We start from the raw sequence: 14,852 nt of genomic DNA, 5'->3' as shown, positions 1-14,852 counted from the left end.
CGTATACAGGCTGAAGCACAATGTCAAGAAAACATGTTAAAGGGTGGTAAATAAATAGCCACTGAGAAGATACCCTGAACAAATAAATCAGAAACAAGCAAATGTTGTTGAAATAAATGGAAGCTCTAGGCAGTGTGTGGACAGACCGAATAAAAGTGGTCACTGTTTATGCCTTGGCCTGAATGTGTGTGTGCCTCCAAAATTTACATGTCAAATCCTAACTCCCAAGGTGATAGTATTAGGGAGTGGAGCCCTTGGGAGGTGCCCTCTTGAATGAAATTAGCGCCTTTATCAAAGAACCCCCCCAGGAACGGCTTTGCCTCTTCCACGATGTGAGGATACATGGAGAAGGTGCCATCTATGAGCCTTAGAACAAGCCTTAGAACAGGCAGGGCATGGTGGCTCATGCCTGTAATCCCAGCACTTTGGGAGGCTGAGGCGGGCAGATCACCTGAGGTCAGGAGTTCGAGACCAGCCTGGCCAATATGGTAAAACCTCGTCTCTACTAAAAATACACAAATTAGCCGGGTGTGGTTGCAGTCCCAGCTACTCAGGAGGCTGAGACAGAAGAATCACTTGAACCTGGGAGGCAGAGGTTGAAGTGAGCCGAGATCATGCCACTGCACTCCAGCCTGGGTGACAGAGCAAGACTCTGCAAATATGTACTTTATATGATTAATCTATTTGTAACCATTGAAGTAAACATTTTTCCTTGTGCTTTTAAATTCAAACCTCTACCTTAGCAGCCATATCACAGTCACAAAGTAACTATATGGCAAGTAATCTATATGATTACTTTGGGTTCTCAGATGACTTGCTATGTATTTAATGAAGTAAAATTATAAGTCAAGTCAAATATAGGTAGGTACAGTAATATTAACAAATGTAATCAAAAGATTTGTCTATTTTAAAGACTCAAGAAAGTCAGTTACACCCAATTAACACATACATTCACACAATGGGTACAAATACCTAATTTTTGGAAAACATTTCATATAATTTTGGCCATTGTAAATATATAAATAAGAAGAAGAAGACCACCACCACCACCAACAACAACAATAGCAACCACTTTCTAAAAAATGAAGGCTAAGGAATAAGCAGTGTGTTGGGCACTTTACCTATATTCCATTGTGTTCTTACAGGGACATTCCATGTTCTATATTTTTACTTTAGAGATGTGGAAACTGAAGCTCAGGCTAAGTAATGAGCCCAAGATCTTGAACTGGCAGATCTGGGTTCAAAACCTCAGTCAGAATGAGCCCAGACCTCCCATACAGGCAGAAGTCTTTGCAGATGGGACGATACGGATAGATAAGCTTTCTCCTCTACTTAAGCTCAGTGTATCTGTACACTGAGTAGCCATGTAGCATATTGGTGGAGTGTATGGGCTCTGGAGCCAAAGCTCTGAGTTCAGATTTCAGCTCCGCCACTCACTGGTGCATGCCCTAACTTCTCTGTGCCTCTCAGTGGCCTCAGCTCTGAAGATGGGAATCATAATAGTACCAGAAGAACTGATATCTACCTACTAACAGGGCCACTGTGAGGATTAAATGAGTTACTACACATACAGCACAAAGAACATCATAGATGTGAGCAAATGTTTAGTATCCTTTGAAATGCTAAAAAGAGCACTGAATTTGAATTCCAGTGGTCTCAGCCATTCATCTACTGCATGAACTTAGGCAAGTCCCTCAAGCTTCCTGGGCTCCACTGTCCTCATCTGTAAAAATGGAACACCAACGGCCTTGCTTCCTCTCCAGAACATCATAAGAAACAAGTAATGGAAGACAAGGTATGTGAAAGGGCTTTGGAGGCTAAAAAGTGCTATATATACCACGTACATGTGAATTATCATCATCAGCTTTCAGCCTCTCAAAGCCAAAGAGGTCAATGTTTATTCCACTCTCTCCTGCCTGAGAATTTAACACTAAGCATCAGCTCCAAAGCCTGGACACTGAACTGCCAATCGTAACCGAACACCCGTCCAGTCACCTAGGACTCGATCAAACAGAACTCTATTAACTACCTCATTCTCACATCTGTGAGAACATAATTGATGTTCATCATGACCCCAACGCACTCCAAGACTCTGAAGTACCTTCAGGGAAAGATTAAATTATGTTCAGCCTAGTTTATTATGAAGTGTATTTAATTATACTCAAATTCTTTGAAAATTGGTGACCTAGGAAAAGCACAGAGAGTAAGTCACAGGCTCTCTGGTAACTGAAAGCCTCTCCTCATCAGTCCACCCCTGGTCACCCTTCACAGAGTTAATTGTAAAAGATACAGTCCACCCTAGGGTAGGAAAAACTGGGATTCCAACACACTAATTATAAAAGTCAAAAGAACCTGGCCTTGCATAATCTTCAAGGATCACTAATGTGCAGAAATACAAAAGTCAAAACTTGAAACAATGAAAAATTTAATCTACCTGTTTACATGTTTCAAATAGACTTTTGTTCTTGCTAAGAATGAATTCAATTGTTTGAATAAAAAAATGAATATACTACTATCTGATTATCAGTACTCAAAAGTACAAAAACAGATGAGTAAGTTAGTATTACGCTCCTGAGAAGAGGAAATTAACATTTAGTTTACTAGATAAGTTTTGTCCCTTCTTTTTTTTTTTTTTTTAAAGAGACAAGAGTCTTGCTCTGTCGCCAGACTGGAGAGCAGTGGTGCGATCTTGGCTCACTGCAAGCTCCGCCTCCTGGGTTCTAGCAATTCTCCTGTGGTAGCCTCCTGAGTAGCTGGGATTACAGGCGCGTGCCACCACGCCCAGCTAATTTTTTGTATTTTAGTAGAGATGGGGTTTCACCATGTTGCCCAGGCTTGTCACAATTGTCCCTTCTTTAAAAGAAATTATGTCTATGTTAATGAGGAACATAACAAAATAATGAAAGGCTATATTGTCTTATGGTTGTAAAAGCACAGCTATTCACTTTGTTTAAATTATTTCAACACTGTAGAATTACGTTATCTTTTCCAATTAGACACTGGGAAACACATGCCAGCCTTAAGGACTACATTTCAGAGCTGAGAGAGAAACGAGTGGTCGTCTACAATAACCTTCTATCCAACTCGCAGCTCCTCTCTGGGGAATACCTGATAAGAGGGTCCTTCTACCTCTGCTTGAACATCTCCAGTGTCACAAGTTTCACTGCCAAATCAATCAGCTTGTTCCATTTTTAGACAGTCCTGATTGCCAGAATGTTCTTCCTCAAGTGGAGTCGAACTCTCCTTAGCGCTGACTTCCCTCCTGTTCTTACTTCTTGGTTGCGTACTCTACGACCACTTCAGTAAGTGATTTCACTTCCCATCAGGCCCTTTGCTAGCCTCACTCATTTTATCAGTTGGACAATGACTGGCTTCTATTCACAATTGTCACTGTTATTCTGTGAACCACAATGACCATTCTTCATAACCACCTACCACCCACTGAAGTGGTGGCTCTTGGGCACCATGGCTCTTGGGGACCACGGCTCTATGGAGATTATGATGGGAATGGTCCTAAGGCCATTATGGGATATTTTGGACTTTACTGGGATCCTGCCATCACATACACTGTTTCTCTGAGAAATAAATACAGACTTTCAAAGGTCGAACTTAGAATCTTTCTGAAAAGGATCCATTTATAAATTAGTGTTTCTACTTTTGGGAAAAATCTGCTTCATGAGAAAGAAGATATAATTCATCACTCTGTCTTTTTACCAGTCTTATGAGCCAAGTCAGTGTTTTGCGCATGCATAAAAATTCCATAGCTCCTCCTCCTGCAGTAGAAACAGAAGTAGCAGAGCTGGCAAACCTGTAGTATCCAAATGACCACCTCTGCTTCCTGGAATAACAGAAGCTGAAGATGAAGAGGTCATCATCTCCCAGGTACCACCCAAGTACCCAAGCAAGCCCACCAGGTGCATGGGACAATTCTAGAGCCCTGGGCCCAGCCTAGGACTGAAGACAGCTTCTGAAGCTTTTAGTCTACATCCAACCGGCCTTTCTTTCCTCCTTGCTGTGGTAAAGTGTCTTATTAGTACTTTCATCTTGAGGTGTGAATGATTTAAGCAGAGAAGTGACCTAAATACGGTCACTTTTATTTTACCCAATGTCCATTTGGGCAGTTACTAAACTTAAAAATGCAGCCTGGGCAACAGAATGAGACCCTGTATTTACAAAATTTTGTAATCTAATTTATTACAAAAAATAAATTAAAAGCAAAAAATAAGTGTGGTCACACAAGTCTATAGTCCTAGCTACACAGGAGGCTGAGGCGGGAGGATCACTGGAGCCCAGGAGTTCGAGGCTGCAGTAAGCTATGATAGCACCCCTACCCTCTGGCCTGGGCAACAAAGTGAGACTGTTTCGCTATATATATACACAAATAAATAAATGAATAAATAAATGAACTGTAATATGATAACATATAAATATCATGTATACCAACAGTCCTTACTTTATATATGAATGTCTTATTTAACCTTGGACAGCTCTCCTGGGCTCCGGTAGCCTTCACCACTCAGAACGTGGCTATCAATGCCTCAGGCCACACCGGCTAGGTGGAGAGAGCTAGGAATGAGAATTAATGCATACGATTCCGTTTAGTGATTTTATAAGCTAGATTATCTGGTTTCTCTTAAGTTTACAGATGTAGGCAAATATGAAAGGAGACTGAAGACATGACAACCAAGAAAAGTAAAGGACAGAGGCTGCGGCATCAAGAAGTATGAGCTTCTGAGGCATCAGGACGTTACTATGTCAAGGTAATAACTTCACAGAAATGACAGTAAGTCAAGAAAAAAAGTGAAATTATGTTCACTATATAGTAGCACTCTACTTAGAAAGAGAGGAAATTTTATAATACCTTTTACAATGATTTCTGCCTGAAAATGTTGAGTTTTCTCCCCTTTCTAACAATGTCAGCACTTAATGCATTTAAATAATATTCTGAGTAAATAATACTACCTGGAAGAAGTTATTCCAGGAGTCTACAAAATTAAATATTTAAATCTTTACTAGAGAAATATGGAAGTCAGAACAAAAGTGAATAATCATTGAGGAACTCTTAAGAATTACGGTTTTGCATTCTCTGTGTAGAGAGGAACCTATGACGGGAAAAAATAAATTTCCTTTTTGACTTACTGGTGAGTACTGTCATAAAGCCCCTCCAGGTTCGGTGACCTGAGAGAATTTTTAAACCCTCTTTTTGGAATAGTGGAAAAAGGTTTTCTTCCCTTCTCATTTCCAAGAGAAAGGTAGTGTTAACCCTACAAGCTAAGAGAGGAAAAGACTAGATGTGTGTTGTGGAATCCTTTCTCGACTCTTCTTTCTCTAATATTCTTGCTATATAAACATGGTAGTTCCATCAGTAAGAGTTTTAAGGAAGTGCTGGCGAGGCTTGCTCACGCTTTGGGACACAACAGTGACACAATGAGTGGCACCAACACCACCACATTACAGTGGAAAAGGCACAGCGGAGCTAGTAATAGAGTATTAGTAATAGCGGGATGAATACACCTGCTAGTGCAATTTAGTGAATTTCCATAGCAGCACATACATTAGTTAATTTTGCTTTAGATTATGAATTGGGAAAATTCCTTAGCATATTATTAGGATATTATCATATCAGCATATCAAGAAGTATTAAGGACAAAAAATTCTAATTACAAGTATAAGTTTTTGTCACCAAACTTATAATTTCCACTTCTTCAAATACCTGTTTGCTTTTTTACCCTTGGACTTGTCTAAGACTCTACTCAGGCCTTCTCTTCCCTTCAAATCCCAGTTAAGAAGATGCTATTTAGAATATAGCTGTTGATTCATCTTTTTAACAGCACTCTTTTTTTTTTTTTTTTTTTGGTACAAAAATCTCTAGGGCTTTTCTTCTTTCCACTTAAATCTTTTTTCCCACCCAGCATTCCCTGAAGAGCTAAGGCTAACTTTTTCCTTTTCTAAAGATCTTTTTTTCCCCTATGTTTTTTCCCCATAGTTTGACCCGCCCCCCCCCCCCCCTCTTCATCTCTCATATAAAAACAACAGTCTCACTGGGCTTAATCCCCAAATTTTTTTAATTGACTCATTTGGTGAGGCTCTCTCTAGCTAAATGAACAGTCTGTCTTTTCAAAGGAACCAAACATTTCTTCCTTCTGAATATTTTAAATCTTCTTACAAATCCAAACATGGATTAAACAGCATTACATAAGTCTCTTCACAGCACCTAAGTACAAATAAGGAATCAAGTCCCAATAACCAATGGGACATGGATACTGTTCTCACCAATAAATAGCCACCCCCTCAAGCTGCTCCATCCACTAGGAAGAGACCCACCCAGGCACCGGGAAGCTTTGCCCAAAGGTTCCTTCTGAAACTATACCGCTGCTCTGCAGACACATCTCACTCACAGTGCTTTCCTATTGCCAGGAGCACTGGGAGGGAATATTTGCTCATTCTAATCATCCCTTCTAAAGGCACAGCAAGAGATCATGCCACAGAGGTGACGGGGAAAGAAAGAGCAGTGCCACTACTCTGTGGTTAACTTTTCACCTGTATTGTAAATTAACTACACTCGTTATTCATTTGAACAGCACCTAAAGAACCTTCAAGTCTAAACACATCACTCTATCATTAGTGACTGCTGCTGAAGAAGGACTTCACTGAAATATGATTGTATTAACATGTGAGGAGGCTGAAATGAATTTTCTTTAGAGCGGCTCATAGTACCAAGCACTCCCTGCCCCTCCCATTCTGACTCCCAGTACCTGGGAGATGATGCTTCATTGTTCTAAGCTTAGACTTAATACAACACTGCACTTTTCTTAAACAAATAAACTTTTTTCTAAAGTGGATTAAAACATCTCAACAGCTACGGCGCACATGCAGTCATTAAAGACCGTTCAGCATATAGACAGATAATTTCTACAGTATATGGTTTAAGAAGTAAACAGAAAGTTAACAGAAAAACTATTCTTGAAGTGTGAGAACGATTAAGTGGAAATGTTAAATTTTCAAGGAAAAGTATTTTTAAAATAACCTCAAAAATTAAAAAAAAAAAATCTTCACTGAAGCTAAAAAGACATGACCAACGAAGGAAAAGCATTAAATTAGGAGTCTGGAGTCTGATTTTCAGCCTCAGCCATCAAACAAACGGGCTGTGTGTTGTAGGAGTGCTCATTTAACCACACTAAGCCTCAAATGTCTCCTCTGTAAAAGAAGAACATTAGGTTCAATTAAAGCCAGTTAAGCTTTAAAATTCTACTATTGTCCTTCCAATTCAATAAAATAAGCAGTATTTAACAATACCTGCTTTTTCAATTAAGCTAATTTTTTAAAAGGCAGAAAGTCTCAAATATGTCAAGAAAATCTAACCAGAAAAGAATAAAAAACGTTTGACTCGTACAACATAAACTCGGTCCAGAAATCAGTATCTGCTCTTCCAAAGAAAAAAAGTCTTTTGTTTTCTATTGTTCAGTGTATAGCTCGCCACTAAGCAAGGAATAAATGTGGTGGCTACAGTCCATCTGTATGTGCCAACATGTTAACTTTCAAGGGTTCAGTAGCTCCACAGCAGAAAGAAACTTCTCTATTACTCACCATTAAACTGCATTTCAAAACCTACCAAAACAGCTCCGAAATTAAGCAAGCAAAATGTTGCTGTCATCCATCCAAAACTGTTAGAAATCTCAAGCTCGTCATAGAATCTTTGACCTCACCATTCAATGCTTTACAAATTGAGTAACTATGTCCCTGTCATTTACTACTAAAATGGCAAAAATAAAAATAATAGGGGAAGAGAACACTGAAGGTTAGGAGTAGGTGAGGATGGGAAAAGGGAAGAATAAACATGTCCAGCTGAATTCAGAGCTAGATTCCAAATGGGTTTCAGGGAGGGCTGAAGTCAGAGAACCGCAAATGTTGCTTCACCGTTTGTTGATTCATGGCTTTCCCTTTGACTCATCAGAGTGAGGTCTGAAGACTGTTTTTGGGTCATAGTAAAAAGAGTTCTGAAGGACAATGTGACTTCCAGGGAGAGGTAAGCCAACCTACACTGCATGAGCCAGCAGAGCAGATACTGAAAGGTGATAAGAAGAAAAAGAAGCACTTGTTTTTATAAACGTAAGACCTCACCAACTTCCTCAGACTTCCCCAAATGAAATGTCAGACTCGCATGATTCTGAGTAAGCATCAACTCTGTCCCTTATAGAAAAACATCCCAAATTCAGTAATAGTCGCAGGCCATTCTTTTTGACCAAATAGATTTTACTCACCAACATTTTTTTAAATGTAAATTTCCCAGTAGGAAGCAACACAGTACAGAGTTTTAAAAAATAAAATTCTTAATCCGCTCAGGATGAAACACACTACTTAAAATAAACTGAATGACACCTAAAATGATCCGCTGAATGAAAAGAAAAGCTATTCCAAGTCACAAAATAAACTATTATTAAGCCATGGAAGCTTACTCTGTATTCTCACACTCCTTTTCAATGACATTTTTATGAAATACATGTGGTAGGCAGTTTGTGCTTTGCAGCAGAGAAAATTCAAATAATGCTTTCCCAATTAAAAAAATCCTGGGGTCTTCCAGGACCGGCCCTTCCTCGTTCTCCTCCACGCTGGTCAAACTGGCGATCTGGACAGGCTCTTTGGAGCAAGGTGCTCAACTCCTGAAGAATAGTACTGGCAAGGACTTGGGGATGTACTTCTCTGCATCTGGGGTGCAGAAAAGATAAGAACACAGTCCCTGTTTTGCCTCTGCCCCCGTTCTTATGTTTCTGCTGGTGCACATCTTGCTGTGCTCTGCAACCCCCACCACCCCCCCCCCCCCCCCACACACACACAGCCATTCCTACTTGCTGCCTGAAAACATGATCAAAGGAGGGCGGAAGAGCAGAGCCAAGTTTAATAACCTTACCAGGAGATCAGATTGTCGGGGGCCAAGCAGAAGTCCTGAGATAGCAGCTGAATCCTGGCCATTTACAGAGCAGCACAAAACTAGTCCTGTTCCTTTTCCTGCCGCGGTTGCCATGGCCGACCCAAACAATATACCCCAGCTTCAGCCTCCTTTGGCTTCCTAACCGCCACCCACAGACCTCCAGACGTGGGCAGGAGGAGGTGAAAACTGCTCACTGATGGGAATTGAGGAGCTAGGTAGAGGATGAAAAGGGGATCTGGGCCGCAGCTTAGTCCGAAGGGTGTAACGTGGTAAGCAGACGTGCTGCTTTTAGCTGCTAGGCTTTGCTTCTGTGAGTTTTCACCTCATTTCTAAGTGGAAAACAGACGTTAGGAAGAAAAAGAAACCAGCTAAAACCCCAACTTGGGAAAATTACTATCACCTGTAAACTTTGGTTTTAGCACCTTTAAACTTTGGAATGAACTGTGAACCAGCAAAACAAATGGAAAAAAAAAAAAAAAAAAGCAGCGACATCCTGAGTATAGTAATATCTGAACAGAGGTAAGGTTTGGGAGGGGATATTGGCACACCCTAGGAATGGCATACATGTTGCAACGTTCTGGTTTAAAACAAATTCCTATTTGAAGATGCCATTAAAAAAATTTAGATATACAAACTACACAAAGAAAGAGACAGAGGAAAAAAAGAAGATTACCCTAAAAATAAACCACCAATGAATTTTTTATGACACATGTTGAAACTAATAACAGACTAGCCCAGGGAATGGCGCTCAGGCGATGGGTCACCTGCACTCTGGGACCGGCGTGGCCACTGCCCAGCTAAACAAGCCACTGTCCCTTTTGGCCACTCACTTCTTCATCTATAAAGGGGGCGGAGAAGGGGAGAAGGAGTAGGCTGTCTTTAAATTGCTTTACAACTCCAAATTTCTCTTTATAACCTCTATGAAAAGTATTGCAACTAGGTTCGAACAAAATCATATAAATAAAAGACTTGGAGACTAACATCTTAATTTTGACAATGACTATACTGGGCTGTGGGGGGTGATGTTTCCTTTCTTCATTCAGTTTAGGAAACTGTGCCTATAATAAATAGTACCTCTATGGGTTGGTAGCGGTGGTTGCACAACGTGGTGAATGTACTGAATGCCACTGAAATGCATATTTAAAAATGGTTAAAGTGGGTTGGGCACAGTGGCTCACGACTGTAATCCCGGCACTTTGGAAGGCCGAGGCAGGTGGATCACCTGAGGTCAGGGGTTCGAGACCAGTCTGGCCAACATAGTGAAACCCCGTCTCTAATAAAAATACAAAAACTAGCTGGGTGTGATGGCGCACGCCTGTAAGCCCAGCTACTCGAGAGCCTGAGCCAGGAGAATCACTTGAACCTGGAGGGCGAAGGCTGCAGTAAGCTGAGATCACACCACTGCACTCCAGTGCAGGCAAGAAGGGCGAGATTCCATCTCAAAAAAACAAAACAACAACAACAACAACGGTTAAAGTGGCAACTTTTATGTTAAGTATCTCTAACCACCATTTAAAAAATTAAATCTGTATAAAAAAGCGGGCAAAAAACATCATGGAGCCCACACTGTACGAATGTTTTGGAGGTGCGCGCTGAGTTAAAAATAAAAAACATGGAATTTGTTTTCATTTCCTGTCTAATTTAGTCTCCAGGGCCTGCTAAGTACAGGTTCCATTTCTACTCGGGTATGAGAGAAATGGCTTATTTGCTGTTTTACAGAGCAGTTCCTTAACTATCATTGCCTCTTTCTCCCCCTTTCCCCCAAACATTGACTGTCGGTCTACAGAATCAGTCAAGTTCTACAAATCACTACTAACAGCTCCTGCAAGGCGCTGCCTCTAAGAATCTGTACAGATCAAAATCTCAAGTGCTTACTTGCCTAGGGACTGCCATAATTTAAGGTGTTGCTTCTTTTTAAAGTATAAAAAACAGATGCTCTAAGCTGATGAAAGTAAATGTCCTTTCAACACATCTCTTCCCTAGCACTTGAAAATCTTACCAACAGGAAGTACTTCCCACACTCCGGTCGGTAATTTCTGCACTTTTTTACTTGTCCTTTGAAGCCGCAGTGCAATGTGATTCTACCCCTGAGGTGAAACAATTCCTTATGGCGAGCACCCCGAACACAGGGGCTGCTGGAATTCAAGTGTGATGCCCAAGGAGCCTGTCTCCCTCCCTCAGAGCTGAAGTGATCAAACGCTTCTTGACAACCTTCACGAGAAGTCTCAAAGTTACACACACACAGGCTTAGTCATTTCCAAACATCTGTACCAATGCATACCCAGGAACTTTCCTGCCCAGCTCTCTAAGCAAGTGAGGGGGAGGGGCCACAGTGCAAAACATACCAGTGAATCAAGCGACCTCACCGTAGCCCTACACCAGTGCTCTGAAGGCCTCCTTGCCTCCTCAAGCCTCACCTCTCTCATCTGTAATTGCAGAGACTGGACCCAGTGATCCTAAAATCCCTACCAGCTGGAGCATCCTGGAGTCTCTATGACAGGAATATGACACGATTGCCCACAGCAGTTCACATAGAAGCCAAAATCCAGGTAGTGAGCCTATGCTGGGACTTGGGGGAGGGCTAAAGGGAAGGCAGGGACCAGAAGGTGAGCAATGAAATTGATGATACGGGATTCCAGACCTACTTCAAACAATAGCCCTCCTGTTTTGCTCATCCCACACTAGGTTCTAGGGAGAGAGATATAAGCATACCTCGTCCTCTGTAAGGTGACTCAACACTCACAGACCAAAACTGAATGATGGAGAAGAATAAAATCAAGTAACTTAAACATCCACATAGTCCAATTCTTTCCCTGATCAAGTAAGTCACAGAGACCTTTCCTGAGTTTCAGACCTATTTATACAAGTGCAGGCCGGGCACCTTTCCCTGAAGGTCCCACTCAGTTATTCTCTAGGCTCCCCAATCACAGTGAGTGGTGCCATTTGCCCACTCACTTCCTCAAAGCAGACACTGCCCCCTTCATTCACTTCCAATACCTAATTGCTCATCAAGTCCTCTAAATCCTTCCTTATTAATATCTCTCCAATCTGCCTATTCTTTCCATTCTGTCACTTCTATTGTCACTCCAAACTCCATGTGAACAAGGGGCCTGTTTGTCCTGGTCCCTGCAGGAGCCCCAATACACAGACCTGTGATTAGCATGGAGCAGGTGCTCTGTGGTTGTGGAATTTTCAACATTCCTCTGTCACCTGGATTTCTACAACTGCTTCCTTTCTGGTCTCCTTGCCCACCACCTGGTCCCTTATCATGCCAAATGCATAGCACTAACAGAATGAAATTACTGAAACACACACCTGACTTTTCACATCCCTATAGTCCTTAAATGGGTCTACATTGCTTCCGAGATAAAATCCAAGATCTCTGCTTGACCCATAAGGGCCCTTCCTGATCGAGACCTTGAGCCCCTCCTGCACTGTCAGGCCTGCCTCACTATGGGCGTACCAAACTGCTCATTGCTCCTTCAGCCCATCCATACATTATTTTGCACTTCTTTTGTCTTTCTTTGCCCAAGCTTGTCTAAACAACTCCTCATTCAGAAAAGCTTGGACTGAAGGACGTGCTCTGAAGGCTTTCTCGGCACCCTTTCCTCCAGTCAACCTGACTCGGGTATAAAATATACCCTATCATAATGCTTAACAGAGAGCAATGGTTAATCTGTTGCCTGCTCCCAGTACTGGAGGTCAAAGACCACATCCTGTCTGATGCTTTAGCCCCAATACCTAGAGCAGAATTTGGCATCTAATACGTATGCAAGAAATCTTTGTTGAATTAATGAAGAATGGAGAAAGAGAATGAGAGGCAGAGAGAAAGAAAGAGATCTTAAAGAAAGAGAGGGCCGGGTGTGGTGGTTTACGCCTTTAATCCCAGCACTTTGGGAGGCTGAGGCAAGTGGATCACGAGGTCAGGAGTTCAAGACCAGCCTGACCAAAAAGGTGAAACCCTGTCTCTACTAAAAACACAAAAAAATCGGCTGGGTGTGGTGGTGCGTGCCTGTAATCCCAGCTACTCAAGAGGCTAAGGCAGGATAATTGCTTGAACCTGGGAGGCGGAGGTTGCAGGGAGCCGAGACCGTGCCATTGCACTCCAGCCTGGACAACAGAGCAAGATTCCATCTCAAAAAAGAAAGAGGGAGGGAGGGAGGGAAGAAGGAAGGAAGGGAGGAAGGGAGGGAGAGGGGAGGAAGAGAGGACCCTGAGAAGGTTAAGTGCTTTATTCAAGGCTAAATAAACCAGTCAGTGTCAGACTGGGGCAATAATTCAGGCCTCCTAATTTTTTCTGATGGATCCTCCTTCCAATACATCCCATAAGTGCTTTTCAAGTTTCTCTTCTCTTCACTTTATCACCTGCAGCTAGAAGAGCTTCTACAGTTTTCCTAACAACTATCCAATCTCTATCATCTCTTTTCAATCCTGGACTTACATATACAATTTTCTGTCACCTAAATGTCTCATTGGCAGCTCAAATTCAAAAGATGAGGAAATGAAATAATTACATTTCTAACCACCCTGCCACCAAGAAAAAGAAGTTGTTCCTCCTCAGGAATCTGTAGGCTCCTCCTCCCCATTCATACAGTCAGGAACTTGAGACAGAAATGTGGAAGCTAGCATCTATTTTTTTTTAATTACTATTTCTATACTAGGGCATATACCATGTGTTTTACATTTCTTATTTCATTTAAAATGGCAGAACCAAACCTGGGTAAGAAGTCATGCAACTGGAATTTGGGAGGAAAGAGAATAGGGTAGGAAAAAATAAAAGAAATCTGATATTAGCCACTCATACTTGGCACCGTCGACTTCTCTTTTGCTCAAACTCCTAAATACAAATACCAAATCCTCCTGGTTGTTCTACCAGTCCTCCCACTCTACTGCCACTGTTCTAACCTGGACCCTCCTAAAATCTCCTGGACTTTTTCACGAGTCCCTAGATGGTCTCTCTTTCTCAATAACACCCCAATGAATTCTATCTTCCACTCTGCCCAGAGAATGAACTTTCTAAAAGTAGAAGTCACTTCTGGTTCCAAACCAGGTGGGGAAGTTGCACAGGCTGGAGGTTGATGCATCTGAGAGTTATTTTCCATGTGGTGAGGAATTCTTGCAGGAAAGAAGGTGGTTAAGTCTCAGTAGAGGGAACACTGGGGAAAATAGCAGACTGAGAGAGAAGAGGTCCAGTGGTTATGAGTGGGAGAGCCATTTGGGGAACTTAAAAAATATTGATAATTTTTAGACATAAAGGAAACTATGTTTATATCTAAGTTTATATTTAGATAAAGGTAAATGCTATAAGAATAAAATAAAATGTGTTCAGCAAAAAAAAAAAAAAAAAAAAAAAAAAAAATCCAATCTATCCAAAGGAAAAAAGCAAAGCAAAACAAAAAGTAAAACCAAGTAGAAAACATTAAATGAAGCTAAAAAGTCTTAATAAAAATGATTATAGTAAGGATAACTGGGTATAAAGTCACTAATCAAATAACAGAGACAAGTACAGAGCTATACACAATATGCGGTGCGGGGGGAAGAATGATGCATTTAAAATGAACATATACAATGACATTAAAACTAAAAGAAAGAAAATATAAGCAAAACTAAAAACAAAAGCCAGGATAGCACTCTGAATATCAGACAAAATGCAATGTAAGGTTAAAAGCTTTATAAATGATGGTGAGGGACATCCTAGGCTGGCAAAAGGAACAATCAATAAAGATGATTTTATAATCATCAACATATATGCATCTAACAAAATGGCATGGAGATATTTAAAGCAACAACTATGAAGAGAAATAAATAAATAAATATGTAATTAGCAATTAAGAAAAAAAGAGAAGCTTAAAAATTCCCCACGTCTGTGAATTAAAATGTTTACTACTAGACAATTCCCGGAGGAAATAAAATCGAAATATAA

The 14,852-nt window shown here is 41.1% G+C and overlaps 2 protein-coding genes across 5 annotated transcripts in view; both read right to left on the bottom strand.

Moving 5' to 3' along the window:
• Positions 1-14,852, bottom strand: part of ATXN1 (ataxin 1) — a 462,258-nt gene that overhangs the window by 393,867 nt on the left and 53,539 nt on the right. Inside the window, exon 1 of one of the 4 annotated variants that reach the window (XM_023209805.3) lies at positions 8,909-9,287. The exons of the other annotated variants lie outside the window; for them this stretch is intronic. The gene's annotated coding sequence lies outside the window, so the exon portion shown is untranslated. Of the gene's footprint in view, positions 1-8,908; positions 9,288-14,852 lie in introns of those variants that run through there. 4 annotated transcript variants of the gene reach the window in all.
• Positions 1-14,852, bottom strand: part of LOC111541132 (translation initiation factor IF-2-like) — a 99,612-nt gene that overhangs the window by 31,428 nt on the left and 53,332 nt on the right. The gene's annotated exons all lie outside the window — the stretch shown is intronic.

Source organism: Piliocolobus tephrosceles, chromosome 5 (genome assembly GCF_002776525.5).
Source record: "Piliocolobus tephrosceles isolate RC106 chromosome 5, ASM277652v3, whole genome shotgun sequence".
NCBI classification, from domain to species: domain Eukaryota; kingdom Metazoa; phylum Chordata; class Mammalia; order Primates; family Cercopithecidae; genus Piliocolobus; species Piliocolobus tephrosceles.
Note: the sequence above shows the minus strand (reverse complement) of the source record. Positions and strands in the feature narration are given on the sequence as shown.